At 39.2% G+C, this 18,475-nt stretch overlaps 1 protein-coding gene across 2 annotated transcripts in view; it reads left to right on the forward strand.

Annotated features, from left to right (window-relative positions):
* Positions 1–333: 333 nt before the first annotated feature.
* Positions 334–18,475, forward strand: part of PLA2G4A (phospholipase A2 group IVA) — a 165,047-nt gene continuing 146,905 nt past the window's right edge. The window contains exons 1-2 of one of the 2 annotated variants that reach the window (XM_042229206.2): positions 334–439; positions 1,804–1,843. The gene's annotated coding sequence lies outside the window, so the exon portion shown is untranslated. The remainder of the gene's footprint in view (positions 440–1,803; positions 1,844–18,475) is intronic. The other variant, XM_004013880.6, reaches the window with a different exon arrangement.

An 18,475-nucleotide genomic window follows, 5' to 3' on the forward strand; every position in this document is an offset into this window, starting at 1 on the left:
TGTAAAGAAGAAAAAAAATGCTCTGGGTTATTCATCTTTTCAGTTGAGTTCTTGTTGAGAAAAAAAAGGAGGAAGCAGTAGCTACTTAAGGACAAGAAGGATTTTCAAACACACACATACATACACAGCATCCATGAAATTTAGAACTGGTTAACTTACATTTTACTTGTGCATGTTGGCTGACTTCAGCATCCTAGTTCTAAACAGTAAACGTTTACATTTAAGATGTTAACTCCTCCAAGAACAGCGCTTTCCCTCCCTTCCTTTTTAATTCCACCTTAACGCATCTGCAAAGACGAAAGGAAACCAGCCCACATTTTAGCCCCTCCTACCAAGGATAAGACTTGAACTTCTCTGTGGTCCCGGGCTAAGAAAGGATCCCGACTGAAAACTAGAGGCGTAAAGGAGCCCGAAGGATCTCACTGTAACTCTGGGAACTGTAAGCAATCTATTTACTCTCCCCGCACCCCCATCCCCGCTCGCTCCCAGGTCTCTCTCCCCCTCTCGCTAACTTTTAGTTTCTACCTTGCTTGGAAGGAGGAAGGGACGGAGGGAAGGCTAGGAGGCATCGCTCTCTCGAAAGTCTGCATGCCCTCTGTATTTTCCAATAAGACACAGATCAGGGGACCTTAATTTGCTTCTAACAAATGCCAGTTTGCTTTCCGGGGGCTAGAGGCACCGTGGAGTCCAAGATAAGGCGTTTCCTTCTTTTACAGCCCGGAAAGAAAGCTAACGTTTAGAACCACAGCGAGGTGACTCTAGCTAGAGCTCCACGTGAGGTTGTGGCCAATGCCCATACGAGCGAGCAACCTGCTGTTTGACAGCCCTGAGGCTCTTTAGCGAAGGAATTTATCCACTCATTTAAGGTTTAATTGAAAAACGGTCATTTCGGTTACTTATGCAAAGCATACCTGGGTATTTAATGTGTAGCAGTGTTATGCGAAAAGATGGACAACATTGAAAAACTAATTGTACAATGACTGGCCTTCTGATTCGTCCTTCTAAGTTATTGGACATGCCAAGAGGGCAGAGCTTGAAACTAGATGTGGAAAAGATTTGCTCAAATAAGAAAGTTAAGTTTTGAGTGGGAAACTATTTTAGTAATTTCGTATTGAAAGCATTCGTTAAAAATAATAAAAAAGCCACTTGGATTTGAAATGATAGTGGTTTAATTTATTTAAGTCTCCTATATTGTACTCATTTTAGTCTTAGAAATGACCTCAAAACGTAAAACAAGAAATGGTCTTCAGGTTGGTTGATGACGTAAGCACTTATTCATCTAAGGGAGATGGAGCATACAGGAGGCAGACCATTTGGATGTATGTCAATTTCAACCTATGATATTTGCATGTATAACCTTTTGGATTCAAGGGGAATTTCTGTTTTGTTTTATTTCTGTTTGCTGCACAAATTTGAAATTGTGGCCTAAGAGAGGTTTGCAGGGAAGAATAATGAAACAAATCTTGCTTAAGAGTTTTAAAATTATATTCCAGTTATCTCTAAACCTTGCCGATCAAGTTGAATATTGGGATTAAACAACAGATATTTGGTTCTTTCATTGTGCAAAGAAAGAGTTAAATTTTCATTTAAGCAATAATTGTGAAATGCACAGAGAAGTGTTTAATCTGCATTTGCTCAAAACTGCTTCACAAACTTCCTGTAGGGGAAGCACATTTCATGGGATAAGAAACTAAGAAATGTATTTAATAATTTTCCTTTTCTCAATTAAACATGAATGAAAAATATCTCAAAAGTGACTTGCAATGTTAATTTTTTCCTTTTTTTACATTTTACATTTATCAGCTTCTTGCTAACAGTACCTGATAAAGCTCATCCCACAGAGGTAATTTGCCTGTGTTTTTAACCTATCAGTATCATTCCTAGTGTCTGCTTAGAAAGCAAAGTCATAAAAACCAAATTGTTTGCATATTAAAAAAATATGTTCCAGGAATAAAAAAGAGGAAGACAGAATTAGCTGTGGTTCCTTTTCCTCTCTTGTGCCTTTTATTTACCATTAGTTTTTTTCTTCCTCTTGCTTGTAGAGTTAAGCTTTAGTCATTCTCAACTTCTTTTTTATTTTCACAGACCCTTTTACAAATCTTATGAAAGCTGTAGATCCCTTCCCTGAATAATGACATATGCTCCTCAAAAATGCACAAATTTTTAAACACCTTTAGGAATTTCAGATTCTCCAAATGATTCATGTCATGTGAAAACATAGTATTTCTTAGAATTTTGGAGTTTTCTGACAGTATAAAATAATTAGCAAATTATTTCCCTTATAAGTAAAGAACTGCCTTATAGTGAATATTGCATTTATTCAGTTAGTGTTTCAGAACTCTAAATAATTGGTGTAATGGAAAAACTACTTGCCTGGAAATCAAATGACCTACATTCTAGACTCCACCCCAATAGTAATTTGCTGTACAGTCTTAAGCTTGCCATTTTTCTGTAACATCTGTATTTCTTATTGCCAAATGCAATCAGTAAAACGTAATAGGGAAGTAAGATACATGTTATTCTTTTTATTAGATTGTAGGATGTCTATATTTGCTACTTTTGCTCCAAAATTCTTAATGACATTTCCCAGCATAAGTATGTTTTATCATATTCTTATTTATTACAAAGATAATTCACGCTTATTGGTTAAATCTTGTCAAATATAGAAATTACAAAGAAGAAAAGGAAAACTGTACATATAGTCCCCCTAAGGGGTAACTACTTTTAAAATGTCATTTATTCAATCAGAAATATTTATTGAGTAACTAGCATGCATCAGCATAGAGACAAGGAATTCAAGTATATACATCTCTTTATATTTTTAGACATTTTTCTATAATACATTTATCCATATGTAGATTTCACAAAATTGTGATTGCACTTGTTAAAAGATAAACTGAGGCATATTAAAAAATATTTGAGTTTATTTGAGGAAAAAGTGATTGCAATGAGGCAGTGCCCAACCAGAAGTGGTTAGGAGTGCTTCACTGACATTATATGGGGGGAGAGATTTTATAGAGGAAAAGCAGAAGCAGAGTAAGGAATTTATTGATTGGCTACAGCGTAAAGCTTAGTTGGCTGTTTCTGAATGATTGTCCTTAGTTTTCGATTTTGTAACTTTGAGGCATTTACTGGCTTAAATTTTGGTTTGCTGATGCAGGTTGTGGTGGCATTAGGGTCACCTTAGTCTAATGACCTCCATGTTTAATTAATTTAATGCACTGTTCTTGCTGTTTTGTAACATGCTTCTCCTCAATCATGAAATTTTCTCACAAGACATTTTTATAGTCTTTAGCTTTTCTTTAATATTCATTCAGATAGTAAACAAATATTAGTGAGCCCTCCTATGGGTCAGGCACTATGCAAGTGATGGCAGTCTAGCCATGAGCCAGAGAGTATGGTGCTAAGATCTAATTTTTTGTCAGTGGAAATTCTGTATTAGCTGATTATAAATTGCTAGATCTTTACAGGGATGAAATTTTTCTGCTGTTATTAATAGTGTTTCACTTAGGACCTCTTAAAACAAATGTTTGTTACATTTGGATAGATTTTTACAACTTTATTTATTTATTTATTTTCGGTTGTGCTGGGTCTTCATTGCTGTTCGCCAGCTTTCTCTGGTTGCAGCGAGTAGGGGCTACTCTTCGTTGCAGGGTTTGGGCTTCTCATTGGCGTGGCTGCTCTTGTGGAGCACAGGCTCTGGAGCATGAGGGCTCAGCAGTTGCTGCACTGGGGCTTCAGCAGTCATGGCGCACTGGCTTAGTTGCTCCGTGGCATGTGGAATCTCCTGGACAGGGATCAAACCAGTCTCCCCTGCGTTGGTAGGTGGATTCTTATCTCCTGTGCCACCAGGGAAGTCCTGGATAGATTCTTAAAATGTATTTTTCAAGTTCTATCAAAAGTTCTCCTAAGTACAGGTGAGATTGTTAAGTCAAATGCTTAATCAAAATGTTCTTTTGTCAACTGTAAAAGGTTAATAATAATATTTATTGAGTATCTAGAGGATTTAAAAAATATTCAGCAAAATATTGTGGAGTGCTAGTTATTATTTTTGCCATTTTTCTGTTGATAAATATTGTATCCATGTATAAATAGAATAAGAGTATAATTTCCCTAAGCCAACATGATGTTAATATTCAAACAGAACAAATAACAGCAAATCAAAAAGCTGAGACAATTGTTATATGAAAATGGTATCTTGTTTAAATTTGCATTTCTTTCAGAAATAAGGTTGAATAGTTTTCATGGCAGCCCCTTCTGTCTCTGTGTTTATGAATTGCCTCTTTTAATGTGATTTTTCAATCTTTTTTTCAGTTTTAATTTCTAACGTGGTAAATATCAGTGGATATAACTTATATAATCAAAGACCCTTGCAGGTCCTCAATAATTTTGAAGAGTGTTAGGGGTCTTAACATTAAAGGCCAAATTTTGAAATAGAAATAGAAATTCTGTAGACATTGCTTTTTTCAAGTTTAAAGGATTTGTTCATATTGTTTCCTGATAACTTTTCTTAAAAAGTGGGTGAGAGGCATAGAAAAATGAAAGCAAGTTTTTTTATTCTCATAGACTGTCATTTTCTACAAAATCAGGGAAGTAGAAGAGATTTCCGAGAAGAGGGCCAAAACTTTTGTAGAATCTCCCACAGCTTTTGAAACGTCCAGACTTGCTTAATGCAGAGAAGATGGAGACAGGACTAAGGGTTACAGATAATTCTTGCTAAAGGCTTTGTAAGAAAAATGGTGTCCATGTTTGTCAAGAACTAACTTAGAGACAATGAATTTAAGCTTTAGCTATTCATCTTCTGCTCCTTGGCCACTAGGGCAGTGACAGTTGGGAGAACCAAAGAGTTGGTTCTGGAGTTCTTTCCAAAGAAACCAGTGCAACAGAGCTGATTTTGTTGCTGTCTTTTGATGCTGCTATACACCTGAGAAAAAGAGATGCACCCTAATTTTGCTACCCTTGCCAGTGTGTGATTCTCACTTTTTTTTTTTTTTTTTGGATTCTCTTTGATTCCTGGTCCACTCTTAGAACATTCTTTGAAAATATAATTTATTTCTCCATCATACAAATATAATATAAGCTTAAGTAATTCAGTGCTCTCCATAAGCAGGTTTATGAAGCTGCACCACCAGTTTTATTGAATGAGTTGAAATAGCTTTAGTGAAACTCAGCAATGGTCTGTAAGTGATCCCTGTCAGAGTTTAATAACCACTGAGTCAAAGATGAAGGACTGGGACCACGTTGCACTCATTTCCCTTGCTTTTCCTTTTTATAGGGAGGAGAGTGCACTTGTAAATCAACTGCGCCCTTTTCCTTAATATTCCTCATTTGCTTGACTTCTGAAGTCTGCAGGGAAGTTTATGCACTTTAGGTAATAGTCTGTTTTGAGTTAGAAAACAAATATCCATAATATGTGTGATTTCAGTCTTCCATAATATGAAAAACTCATTTTGGTAACACTGAGCTTTGTTTTTCATTTTATTTAATTTACAATCTGTTTTCTGATTACCTGGTTTGAAACAAAATATCAGAGGGACAATAATACCTTTTGTTTACATAGCATTTTTTGGTTTATGAAGAGACTGCTTAAGAACTTTGTTCATATACTAACCATGTAAGTTAGCAGAGCAGATATTCACATTTTACACATGTGAAAGAGGTGTGGTTGGACAGTTATATACCATAAGTCCCTTATATACAAACCTTCAAGTTGTAAACTTTCAAAGATGTGAACATATGTCGCAGCCCCTGTATGCCAGCGTTATATCATACTACTGTACATTTCAAAGTACTATACTGTAAGATTTAAAATGTTTTCTCTATTTTTTGTGTTGGCTTTTTATGTGACAAATATTATTAATATAAACCTGTTACAGTACAGTACTATATAGTCGCTTGTGTTAATTGGGTACCTAGGCTAACTTTGTTGGGACTTATGAATACACTCTTGGAATAGAACGGGTTCATATGTTGGGGACTTGCTCTAGCTTATTTAGTATCCAAGTCTTATGATTTTCATTTTGATGTATTTTGTATGCTTCAATTGACTCATTGATTGGTTTATATTTCCAGTTTTGATGCATGTCATTTAAGACTGTCCACCTCTTCCTGTTTGTGTTAACATCAGAAAAATTATAGGGCAAGAACTAGAAGGTACACATCCCAACAGTTCCCCTCTTAACTATTCTGTTCTTATAATGGGATTACTGATTGACATAATAGAGGAAGTTGCATAAACATTTAAGAATGATTGAAGAAGTAGTATATGATATATTTATTTGTTGAATTAGCTCCTTTTTAATGAAAAAAAAATTCTTTTTTTTCCCATTTAATTAATTAATTTATTTTTGCCTGAGGCACCACAGGGTGTGTGGAATCTTATTTTCCTAACTAGGGATTGAACTTACACCCCTTGCACTGGAAGCACAGAGTCTTAACCCCTGGACTGCCAGGGGAGTCTCTGGAAGTATTATATAATTTAGAATTTCTTACTTTGTAACTATTTAGCATTGTATATAGGTATATGCTACTTTAAGAAAATAAGGTATATGAAGTTTAGTCCAAAAATACAAAATAGACATATTATGAGTTGTACAAAAAACGCTAATTCTACTGAAGATTTTACTTTTATTTGGTAATAGAGCATTCTTTTAGAATATTCTGAGTATAACCTGCAGAGCCTATGGTTCCTTTGGCCTCATTAATATTGGTAGTTAGCTTAAAGCATTCATATTGAAATAGTTACTCTGACTTTGGATTTATCATTTGTATGAAAACCTCATCATTATTTTACCTTTCTAAGCAACTCAGTAGCTTACCTAAACTAGATATTGTTTTTTTTCTGGAGTAAAATCAACTTTAGTTATAGAATGGCTTATTACACACACATATGTAAAACTCCATCATAAATAACACACAGTAGGTCATGTTTGACTGCTAGATGAAACTGTGCCCTTTGACACATAAGGTCAGCAGGTAGCTTCTGAATTTCCGTCAGTAAACAGACACACTTCCTATTTGCCCCATACTTTTATGTCCATAGCTTCGACAAGATGAGTGCCGTACCTCAGCAGTAAATTGAAGGGTTAGACCCTTTATGTATTCTTGCGAGATTCTTGCATCTGTAATTGTAGAAGAGATAGTGTCTGCCTGGGATTGTTTAAGGGGAGATAACTGGTGTCTGTAAGTTTTCTTCAGCCTCTTCTTGGCATGCTGGATATTAATTTCCCAATCAGGAATCAAACTGATGCCTCCAGCAGTGGAAGCGTGGAGTCTTAACCACTGGAATGCCAGAATTGTCCCCAGGCTCTCATTTTTTATTTCTTGAAACAAAAAGGTCGTCCATTTTATGGTCTTTTTATATGTAGTTGATGCAATATTATGTGAGTAGTAAGAAAGTGCATGTGCGTACACGTTTTCAGTTGCGTCCAACTCTGCAACCCCATGGACTGTAGCCTTCCAGGCTCCTCTGTCCATGGAATTTTCCAGGCAAGAATACTGGAGGGAGTTGCCATTTCCTTCTCCAGGGCTTCTTCCCAACCCAGGGATTAAACTCATGTCTCTTGTGTCTCCTGCGTTGGTGGGCAGATTCTTTACCACTAGCACCATCTGTCCAGTAAGGAAAGTAATTTAGAGCAATTAAGTAAGAATTTCTAGAACAGCATCCTGGGAGAAAGTATCTAAAGATGCATATGGCTTTGAGGACATACTAGATTCCTGCATTTGTAATTAAGATTTCTTAGTATCCATCAATCCCTGTTATTATCTACCTCAAACAGGTATCAACTTCCTTTCCATGCAACTGTCATGAAGAAGTGACAGACGAGTTTAAAGCTGGTTGAGGTTGTATGAACTTAGATCTCAAAGAGACGATGCTAGGGCATTTCTGTAGTTCATGGAACTAGTTTTCAAAATCATTGCTTTCAGTGTGCAATGGGAATTCATGTTCAAATATGACTTCAGAATATCATTATATCATTGATAAGTATGCCCTTAACTTATTTTAGGATGATTTCTCACAGCAAAAATTCTCATTTATAAAGATTGCTTAATTAAAAATTTAGTTGCAAAATATTAAGATGTGTGGTATTTATTTTTTTGAGGCAGTGGCAATCGGGTTTATATTTAAAATATATAAATGTTCGCAATGTTTATATGAGATTTTTTTCTTATTTTTATCACTAATGACCCCTCTGTTGTCAGTGAAAAGCAATAAAAGAACCAGTTTTTTGAGACTCATTCAGTGTTTGCAGAAAATTTTACTGTCTGCTTAAATTATGTGTTAAATTGATAAATTGGCTTGGTTGATTAATACCTTATGAGCTACTGTCACAATGAAATACGCACTCTTGTAGAAATTATAATTTTCTGTGAAGAAAAGAATTTCTAGATACTGTTCATGAGAATGATTTGATCCCTGGGTTGGGAAAATCCCCTGGAGGAGGGCATTGCAACCCACTCCAGTATTCTTCCCTGGAGAAGTCCAGGGAAGAGCTGGAGCCTGGTGGGCTACAGCCCATGGGGTGGCAAAGAGTCGGACAGGACTGAAGTGACTTAGCACACACACGCATTCATTAATATATGCAACATGCCTAAGAAAAGAGTAGGAAACATATACCTTTTAAAAATTCTTCAAAGAAGAAGAGGTATTAGAGAAAGCATATTAGATAGTCTGTACTCACTTTTTCACTTAAGAATTTTACCTGCTGGGTCAAGGAAATAAAAAGGCAGATGCTAGTATTATCCAGGAATGTTTGATCTCTGGGCTATGCACATTTTTTCCTTCACGAATTCAATATGTTTTAATTAATAATAACTACATGCTAGGCACTGTGCTACATTTACGACATACCTGAATAAAGAGTTAATTCCTGCTTGGAGGAGAGAGATAATAATTAAGCAAATAATAAACAAATAATAAGAGGAGCAAATGGACTTTATTACTACAGGCTAACCTGGGGAGGTGAAGGAAAGGTTTCCTGGGGAGGTAAAATTTAAACTGGGATGTGAAGGTTGAGAAGCCAGGCATGAAAGGGGAAGGGATTGAGGGTGGTGAAGCTCAGATGGGAGCTTCAGACAGAGAACAGCATTTGCAAATAAGCCTGCAAAGGAACAACCAAGAAATCTGATGGAAAACCAGTAGTTAGGATGATGTCATGGAACTAAAAAAGCAAAGTGGTTCCAGAGAAACAGGATAGGAAAGTTGGCAACCACATTTGAAAACTTGGAAGTCATTAGTGGTATTAATAAGAGCAGTTCCAGTGGAGTGGTGGGGATTCGATAACATGGCGGAGGGGATGGGAGATGAGGACTCTGAGGACATGAATAGATACATTGGGAGCAAATGGCCCTTTCAAGAAATGTGCCCAGGAAACACAAGATAAAAATGGAGACATACTCTTGGCAGAACCTCTAGGAGTTCAGTTCAGTTCAGTTCAGTTCGGTCGCTCAGTCGTGTCCGACTCTTTGCGACCTCATAAATCGCAGCACGCCAGGCCTCCCTGTCCATCACCAACTCCCAGAGTTCACTCAAACCCATGTCCATCGAGTTGGTGATGCCCTCCAGCCATCTCATCCTCTGTCGTCCCCTTCTCCTTCTGCCCCCAATCCCTCCCAGCATCAGGGTCTTTTCCAATGAGTCAACTCTTCACATGAGGTGGCCAAAGTACTGGAGTTTCAGCTTTAGCATCATTCCTTCCAAAGAAATCCCAAGGCTCATCTCCTTCAGAATGGGTTGGTTGGATCTCCTTGCAGTCCAAGGGACTCTCAAGAGTCTTCTCCAACACCACAGTTCAAAAGCATCAATTCTTCAGCACTCAGCTTTCTTTATAGTCCTACTCTCACATCCATACATGACCACAGGAAAAACCATAGCCTTGACTAGATGGACCTTTGTTGGCAAAGTAATGTCTCTGCTTTTGAATATGCTCTCTAGGCTGGTCATAACTTTCCTTCCAAGGAGTAAGTGTCTTTTAATGCTGGGCATCTTTGGTACTGATGTGTGAGTGCAGAAGTGGGAGTCTGTCTTTTGAGAGACCCCAGTCATGTTCATTGATGGAAGAAGGGGGTGGAAAAACACCCCGGGGGAAGGCAGTCTTCAACACCGGAAAACAGGTTGGAAGGGATTTTTTTTTTCAGCTTTATTTGGTAATTTACTGATATTTTAATAGTAACCATAATTGTTTTTCTAGTCGTTAAAGCAAGTGGTGTATTCCTACTATTTTTTAAAAAATGGAAACATGAAGGGAAAAGAAATGTGAAGTCAGGGGGAGACTAACACAGTTTGCCAATCAGATGATCTAGTAGAAAGTAAAGTTTGATAACTTAGAAAAGAAAGGCATGGCCATTAGAGGGAAGTACCTGAGGAAGATAGAGGGATTTTGTGTCTAGAAGCCACCCATGGGTCGCAACAGGAGGGGGAACTCTGCTTCCTTCATGACAGGGAGAAGGAGAACCCGAGTGCCTGGGCAGAGGAGTTGGCAGAGTCGCTGGTGGGAAGATGGGGCACTTCTGTCCGCTGCCTTCTGTGTTTTCAGTGAAGGGAAATGAGGTCACAGCCAAGAGTGAGGGTGGGGTCAGGTGAGAGACTTGAAGGGGAGAAGAAAGTCTTTCTAGCGTTGGCATAGAAGGGCACCAGAACAATTTAGCAAGATGCTGTGTAGTCGTGAGAGCCTCTCTGAGATTTGAGAAAGTGAACCTAAGATTAAAAACCAGTTTGCCAGGTTAGGTGGTTTTTCTCCAGCTATGTTTAAATGCTAGGAGCAAACCTAGAAAAGCCAGAATGGCTTCAGTTTTTCTGGATAGCTTTGTTTTGTTTGGTTTCAGGGGAATGAAAGAAATCTAGAGAGAGTGAAATCTTTAAAGAGTGAAAGAAAATCTAGAAATCCTTAAAATAAACCACCGAATACACAAAGCAAACAAAACAAAACACCTAAAACAAAAATACATAGAAATTCATGAGCATGTAGAATACACATCCTTTTTTCTAGAGTAATTATTAACTAGTAGGGAGTAGTCACAGATTAGCTTGATTTCCAGCATCTGATTGGCAAGGATTGAGTCTTTGTTCTTTTACACTCTTGGCCTCTGGGCTTAGCCAACTGGTAGGCCTGGTTCTATACTTCAGTGGCCCTCAGTGCCTTTAACCTATTTCCAGGAGCCATTCTGCTGGGCTCCTTTTCCTTCCTAGTTGATAGATTGTTAAGTTCTAAAAGTTTTAACTGTTGCCATGCCTACCTTTCTTGGATGTCTAGCTGGGTTCTAGTGTATGGTTTATATCTTACTCCTCAACTCCTGCAAGCTCCTAAGGCCACCTCAGTGCTCCCTAGAAGACAGTGGTTATAGACTTGGAACCATTACAACTGTGCAATGTAAAGAGAGCTGAAACATTGAGTGATTGTAATCCACCACTGCAAAGAAGGGTCTTTTCATGTACACACTGCCATATTTAGAATGGATAACCAACAAGGATCCGCTGGACAGTACAGGGAGCTCTGCTCAATGTTATGAAGCAGGATGGGATGGGAGTTGGAGGGAGAATGGATACAGGTATATATATGGCTGAGTCCCTCCGCTGTTCACCGTGAACTATTACAACGTTGTTCATCAGCTATACCCCAAGATGAAATAAAAAGTTTTATAAAGGTTATTTAAAAAAAGAAATACTGACTCTTGTATTTCCTCAAAGTTAAAAAAAATCTTGTTTTAATAAATTTTTGATTCAATAGCCATTTTTCATAAATATTTTTATTGAAGCGCTCTGGTTTTATACTGTTGATGGCCAGGTGCTTCCATGAACGGGAAGCAGTGAATCTGTGTGTGTCAGGCTGGGCAGGGAGGTATGGAGAGGAAACTCTTTGTGATCAGATGAACTTGAGTGTGCTTCTGGCTCGGATGTTTCTCAGATGCACGGCCTGGCACTCAGGAGATGCCTCTTTGTCCTCCTTTCCTCCCTGTTTCAACGACACATGTCTAACATGTGTTGGAAAGTCATCCTGGACTTTATTCCTGGTGCTGCCCAAATTTCCTTAGGCTGTGGTTTAGTTATCAAACTTCTTCCTGTCCAAAATGAAGAGAAGAGTATAACTTTGCTTTTGGTAATTTTGCATTTTCACAAACCCATTGAGGCATAATATTTCATGGGTAGAAGCTCAACTGAAACATTCTTATAGGTTTTATTAATGTTCTTGTCTCTGTTCTCTGCTGTTGATCAAAGACTGAGGAAATGTAAATTTCATAATTTGGAGCAAATGAGTATTTCTAGTTCATTTTAACCTGTGCTTATTATGTGTGTGTGTGTGTTAGTTGCTCAGTCATGTCTGACTCTTTGTGATCCCACGGACAGCAGCCCTCCAGTCTCCTCTGTCCATGGGCTTTTTCAAGGAAGAATATTGGAGGGGGTTGCCATTTCTTTCTCCATGTGCTTATTATATGTAACCCCTAAATATTCAGGTTGGGTTTACATGTTTATTACAGTGCTAGCAGAGGGAACAAAAGCCATTTAGTTTTCTATTGTTTTACCCCTTACAGTTCTGTAAGTTCTGTCTTCAAAAATTTTACATTGAACTTTAGAATTATCTGGGTGTATTCCACAGAGGTAGCGAGAGAAAATGCAAGCCTTCAAAGCATACATAAATACCATTTAAGAGGTCTACTACACTGCATAGATTCCATGTATTTCAATATAATTGGTTTCCTTTGTAACCCAGTGCTTTCATTTTAAGAATTTTTCAGGGTCAGACCATATCATGGGGTCTGCAGTCTTCACCAGACTGCCAAAGAGATCCAAGACACAAAACATCTTAAGGGCTCCTGAGAATTCCTCCTCAGATGCACACTTCCTATGAACAGAGTTCTTAATCCTGCAAACGACTAAATTTCTGGATTATTTCAAAAGCGAATTGTCATTCACAGTGTCTAGAAGCCCCTTCTAAAACTTCTTACAACCTGAAAACAGAATGGTGAACTTGAACCCATATTAAATGTTACACAATCCAGGATTTGTAGAACGCTCATGTCATGCTTCGTGGTTTAGCTTCCCAGTAACCCATGAGATGGGTGGGTATACGGAGCCTCTGATCTTCCACAGCTCCTGCTATTTTTTCTTTCATTTTTTTCCACTTCAAGATCATAGTCAGCATCCCACTTTTAATTATGAGATCAACCTCAGTGGCTGCTTTAAATAGTTACAGTGTGAGTTGAAAAGTAAAACTTCTCCAGAATGTTATAACTCATCCAGTAATAAAATGGCTTTCATGAAACACTGAAGCCATCATGACGGTTTTCCTGGGGGGTTTCCCTGGACTGTTTTCTTTAGAAAAAGATATGTCTTTCCCTGCTGTGGCAATCTTGAGTACGTCATAAAAAGAGGCAGCAATTAAAGAGGGAGTGGAGCCCTCACCAAAACACAGATACACTCTAGGGGGACATATTTGCAAACCGTCTGGTCTGGAGAGAGAAAATTGTAGAAATAAATGCACTTTTCAAAACCCATTCCTTTTCCTGGCATTTTGTGCCACGTTGTTAGGTATAGTTAAGAAGCGTTAATACTGATTCCTCTCCATGATCAGTTTCTTTTAAATAAAAGGTGGAACATTTTCTGAAAATGAGCGTAATATAGTTTGTTCAGTGTCAGTGAGACATTAGTGGTCTGTGTGGGGAAGAAAATTTTTTAAAACTTTTTTTTTCATATTTTATTTTTGGAATATAACTGCTTTACAATATGATACTAGTTTCTGTTGTACATCAAAGTGAATCAGCTGTATGTACACAGGTGTTTCTTCCCTCTTAAGCTTCCTTCTCACCCTCCACCTCCCCTCATCCCACAACTTAAGATCATTACAGAGTACTGAGTTGAGCTTTCTGCGCTACACAGCAGGTTCCCATTAGCTGTCTGTTTTACCCGCGGTAGGGTATATATATGTCAGTGCTACCCTCAATTCATCCCATCCTCCCCTCCCCTCTCTGTGTCCACACATCCGCTGTCTACCGATCTCTAGGGTTTGCAAATATGTCCCCCTAGAGTGTATCTGTGTTTTGTTGAGGGCTCCACTGCCTCTTTAATTGCTGCCTCCTTTTATGATGTGCTCAAGATTGCCACAGCAGGGAAAGCCATCTGAGTCTCTATTCCTCGCCTGCAAATAGATTGATCTGTACAATTTTTCTAGATTCCATATATATATTAATATATGATGTTTTTCTCTTTCTGACTTATTTCACTCTGTATGATAGACTCTAGGTCCATTGTGAGAAGAGGAATTTTTAAAAAACCATCCATGTAGGATTTGTAAGTCAGCGTCTAATAACTATGATTCAAATCTAAAAAAGTATAAAAGGTGAAAATGGCTCTTTGCCAGCTTTATTTAACCAATCACAGAGAGAAACTCAGTTATTCCTTTCCTTCAGATTCATATCTTAAGCCTGCTTCACGCCACCAAAAAATAGCTTAGCAACTTAAAATAGTGGTCAAACTAAGTTGTATACAAATGCTCTTCTAATTTTGGCTCTATTATCTTTTTAGCCTGAGTGTTTCAGGGGAGTGGAGGGAAAGGAGAGGAAGGGATGCTGAAAGGGTGTAAAGAAAGGGCCCCAGCTTGAGAGTGCAAGATGAGTTCAGCTGTTTCCGAAACTGGGTGAACTCTAGGTTTGTTTATATCTTTAGACCTCAGCTTACAAATGTGCACAAGGTCTGTCTAGGTGGCGATTATGACTGCTTCTTTTTTGTGATCTTAAAATAGAGCCCGAATGGCTCCTTATTTTTTGCCACCAAAGTGGTGAAACAATGGAAAAATAACAGCAGACTGTGAGGACACATTATTGCTCTTTTGTAATGCAGCGTGTGAAACTGGGCTAGCCAGTTTTCTGGTCCTTAAAATAGTTTTGTACTTCCCAATCATGAAGGGGTAAAATAAACTACATTATGCATTGTGTCTCACTTAAGTACACTCTGTGTGTGTGTGTGTGTGTGTGTGTGTGTGCGCGCGCGTGCGCACATATGCATATGTGCACGTATGGGGTGTGCTTTCAAAATAACCAGATAAGGGAGGCTGGTCTATCTAAACAGTGCTGTGCTCTCTCTTCTTTATCTCCTCCCGGCCCTAGTTGAGGTGCCCATTTTATGACTTCTGGACCTCTCTGCTGGTTACTCCTCCCTTCTCAAATGCCACCCTTTCCCGTTAACAGTTGTATGCTTACTTGTTTATCTGTTGTATTTATATTACTGAACTGTGATGTGGACTAATTTGTGCCCCTCCCCATTCATATGTTAAAGTCCTAACCACCCCCACCCAGGCCCTGAGAATGTGACTGTTTTTGGAGATTAGGTCTTTAAAGAGACAACGGAGTTAAACGAGGCCCTCAGGATGGGCCCTCATCAAACTGACTGGTGTTATTATGAGAAGGGGCTTCCCTGGTGGCTGAGATGGTAAAGAATCTGCATGCAATGCAAGAGAGCTGGATTTGATCCCTGCATCAGGAAGATCCGCTGGAGAAGGGTATGGCAGCCCACTCCGGTATTCTTGCCTGGAGAATTCCATGGACAGAGAAGCCTGGTGGACTATGGTTCATGGGGTTGCAAAGATTTGGACGCTCAAAGAAACACCAGGGGAACGTGGGTACAGAGGAAAGACCATGTGTGGATTCAGGGAGAAGACGGTATCTTCAAACCAAGAAGAAAGGCATCAGAAGAAGCCAAACCTGGGACCTCCCTGGTGGTCCAGTGGCTAAGAATTCACCTTCCATGCAGGGGTCATGGGTTCAATCTGTGGTTAGCGAGCTAAGACCCCACATGCTGTGGGGCAAGTAAATCTGTGTACTGCAAGCATTGATCCCCTGCGGTCTAGAGCCCCTGCGCCACAAGAGAAGCCAGAGCTACAACTAGAAACTCTCAAGTACTGCAACTAAGACACAGCAAAGCCATAAAACCCCACACCTGCTGGGCATTTTGATCTCAGTCTTCTGGCCTCTAAAACTGTCAGAACATAAATTTCTGTTGTTTAAGCCATGTAGGTTGTGGTGTTTTATTCCAGTAGCCCTAGCAAGTGAATACAAAGTATCACTTCCACTGGGTCCGCTTTCTCTGCCTGTGCTGCGGGTTCTTCTGTAGAATGGCAGAATGAGGTTGAAAGAGAATTTGGTATGAGTTAGAGGGTCAGGATTCTAGGACCAGCTCAATATTTGAAGCTGGACGAGCTGGGCAACATTTCTTAGTCTTTCTGGAAGTCAGTATTCTCTTGTAGAGTATATGAGGGCCCATCTGCCTCAGTTTGAGTTGTCAGTGATTTTTAAACTGATTTTAAACACTCACCCTTTATTTCTAAAACGGCAATAGCAATTCCTCTCTTATTATGAAGGCAAAACAGGATGATATATAAAAATCACTTAGCACAGCATCACTGGCATCTAGCAAATGTTTAATGTGAACTTTGAAGATTAAGTATTTAAATTAGTAATTGCTGAGATATTTTCCAGCTTGTCATTCCAGGTTCTATAATTAGGTTCTACTTCTCCTTAACTGTTACTCAACGCAGAACCTCATCTGTGGTTTAATCAGTTTTCCCCTATACTCCATACAAATCCCCAAGTTTGTTCATTTATCCTTTAATAAATATTAGTTGAGTGATCACTTGAGGTCCAACAAGAATACGGGGAGAAGGAGACAGAATTTCCCTCTTGTTGCTCAATACCCTCTCAATCATGGCAGTAGTGTACGTAATGCTGTGGTAAGAGATAACTAGGAGAAATACAGGGTCCTAACCATGTAGATAAAAGAGCCGGTTTACTTCAGAGAGTGAGTTTATGCAGAATCCTGAAGGACAGGCAGAGACTCTGCTGTGCTGAAGGCATGTGGGGGAGGGAGTCCTTGGTAGTCCAGTGGTTAAAACTCTGTGCTTACACTGCCAAGGGCCCCAGGTTTGAGTCCTTGATCTAGGAACTAAGATCTCACAGACCATGCATGGCGAGGCCAAGAAGGTATGTGGGAGGGGGGGTAGGAAGGTTTTGGGCGGCATTTTGGGGTGACTGGGTAGCACTGATAAGAGCCTGAGATGGGAAGGGCATCTATCTCCACTGTGGCTGTAGCTTGCTATTCATGACCTTTTCCCACAGCACATGTTTTCATCCTCCCCTTTCTAGACATTTGGGCCCTTTCCTGGTTTCAAATATCAGCTCAGTTTTTTGCCTTCTCCAGCAAGCCTTGTCTGTTTTAAACCACAGAAATCTTTCTCTGTTCTGAAACTCTAGGAGATTTTCCGTATAAACTTGTCTGAATAAATAATGAACTCTCAATAATGAAATTTTGAGAGACAAAGAAGCAGAGTCAGTGGTCTAGGAATAAAAATAGAGTGGGAAAAGTCAATTCAAAAGGAATATTGTCGACGAACATCAGTGAGGGAGCAGGTATCTCACTGCAGGGCCCAATAGGCACAAACCATACTCTTGGTTTTCTGGCTTGAGAAATAGACCCAGTTCATTAATCTGTGCCTTTGTATCTGGTGGCATGCTTTTCCATTTCCTTGGAAATGGGAGAGTTATTTTAACGGATTTTGTGCGTGTGTGTGTGTGTTTATGTAATTTTGGGCTGCACGGTGTCTTTGTTGCTGCACAGGCCTTCTCTTGTGGAGGGGTGCAGGGGATACTCTCTGCTTGTGGTGCTGGGGCTTCTTGCAGTGGCTTCTCTTGTTGCAGAGCACAGGCTCTAGGTGAATGAATGGACTTCAGTAGCTGTGGTGCACGGGCTTTGTTGTTCCAGCACGTGTGGAATCTCCCTGGACCAGGAATTGAACCTGTGTTCCCTGCATTGGCAGGCAGACCGTTATCCAACGTACCATCAGGGAAGTCCTTGTATTAAAATTAGGGTTCAGCCTAAGAGACAGGCTTCCCAGGTGGCTCAGTGGTAAGGAATCTGCCTGCCAGTGCAAGCAATACAGGAGACACAGGTTTGATCCCTGGATTGGGAAGATCACTGGAGAGGGAAATGGTAACCCTCTCCAGTATTCTTGTCTGGAAAATCCCACGGACAGAGAAGTCTGGTGGGCTACACTCCATAGGGTTGCAAAGAATTGGACATGACTTAGTGACTTAGCACATATACACAGCCTGAGAGACAGTTCTAATTTAAAGCAGCTCATTTACTTAATTCTTATTGTTTCTTCATTCTTCTGTGCTTGTTGGTGATGTCTAACTCTTTTCTTAGCCTAGGTTTTAGAAAAGCAACAGCAAAATAATTTAAGGATTTAAAACTTTATTGATGTCTTAGTAACTGTGTGTGTGTATTTATATTTATGGATGATGATGGAAACAGTAATGAACTATCCTTAGTCCTTTTAGAACATGTTTCTATATCCAGAATAATGGAGAAAGCTTTGAATTTGGAAGCAGATAAATCAGAGTTATATATATACACACACACACACACACACACACACACATATATGTATGCATATGCTGCTGCTGCTGCTAAGTCACTTTAGTTGTGTTC

The sequence above is a fragment of the Ovis aries genome, chromosome 12 (genome assembly GCF_016772045.2).
Source record: "Ovis aries strain OAR_USU_Benz2616 breed Rambouillet chromosome 12, ARS-UI_Ramb_v3.0, whole genome shotgun sequence".
Taxonomy (NCBI): Eukaryota; Metazoa; Chordata; class Mammalia; order Artiodactyla; family Bovidae; genus Ovis; species Ovis aries.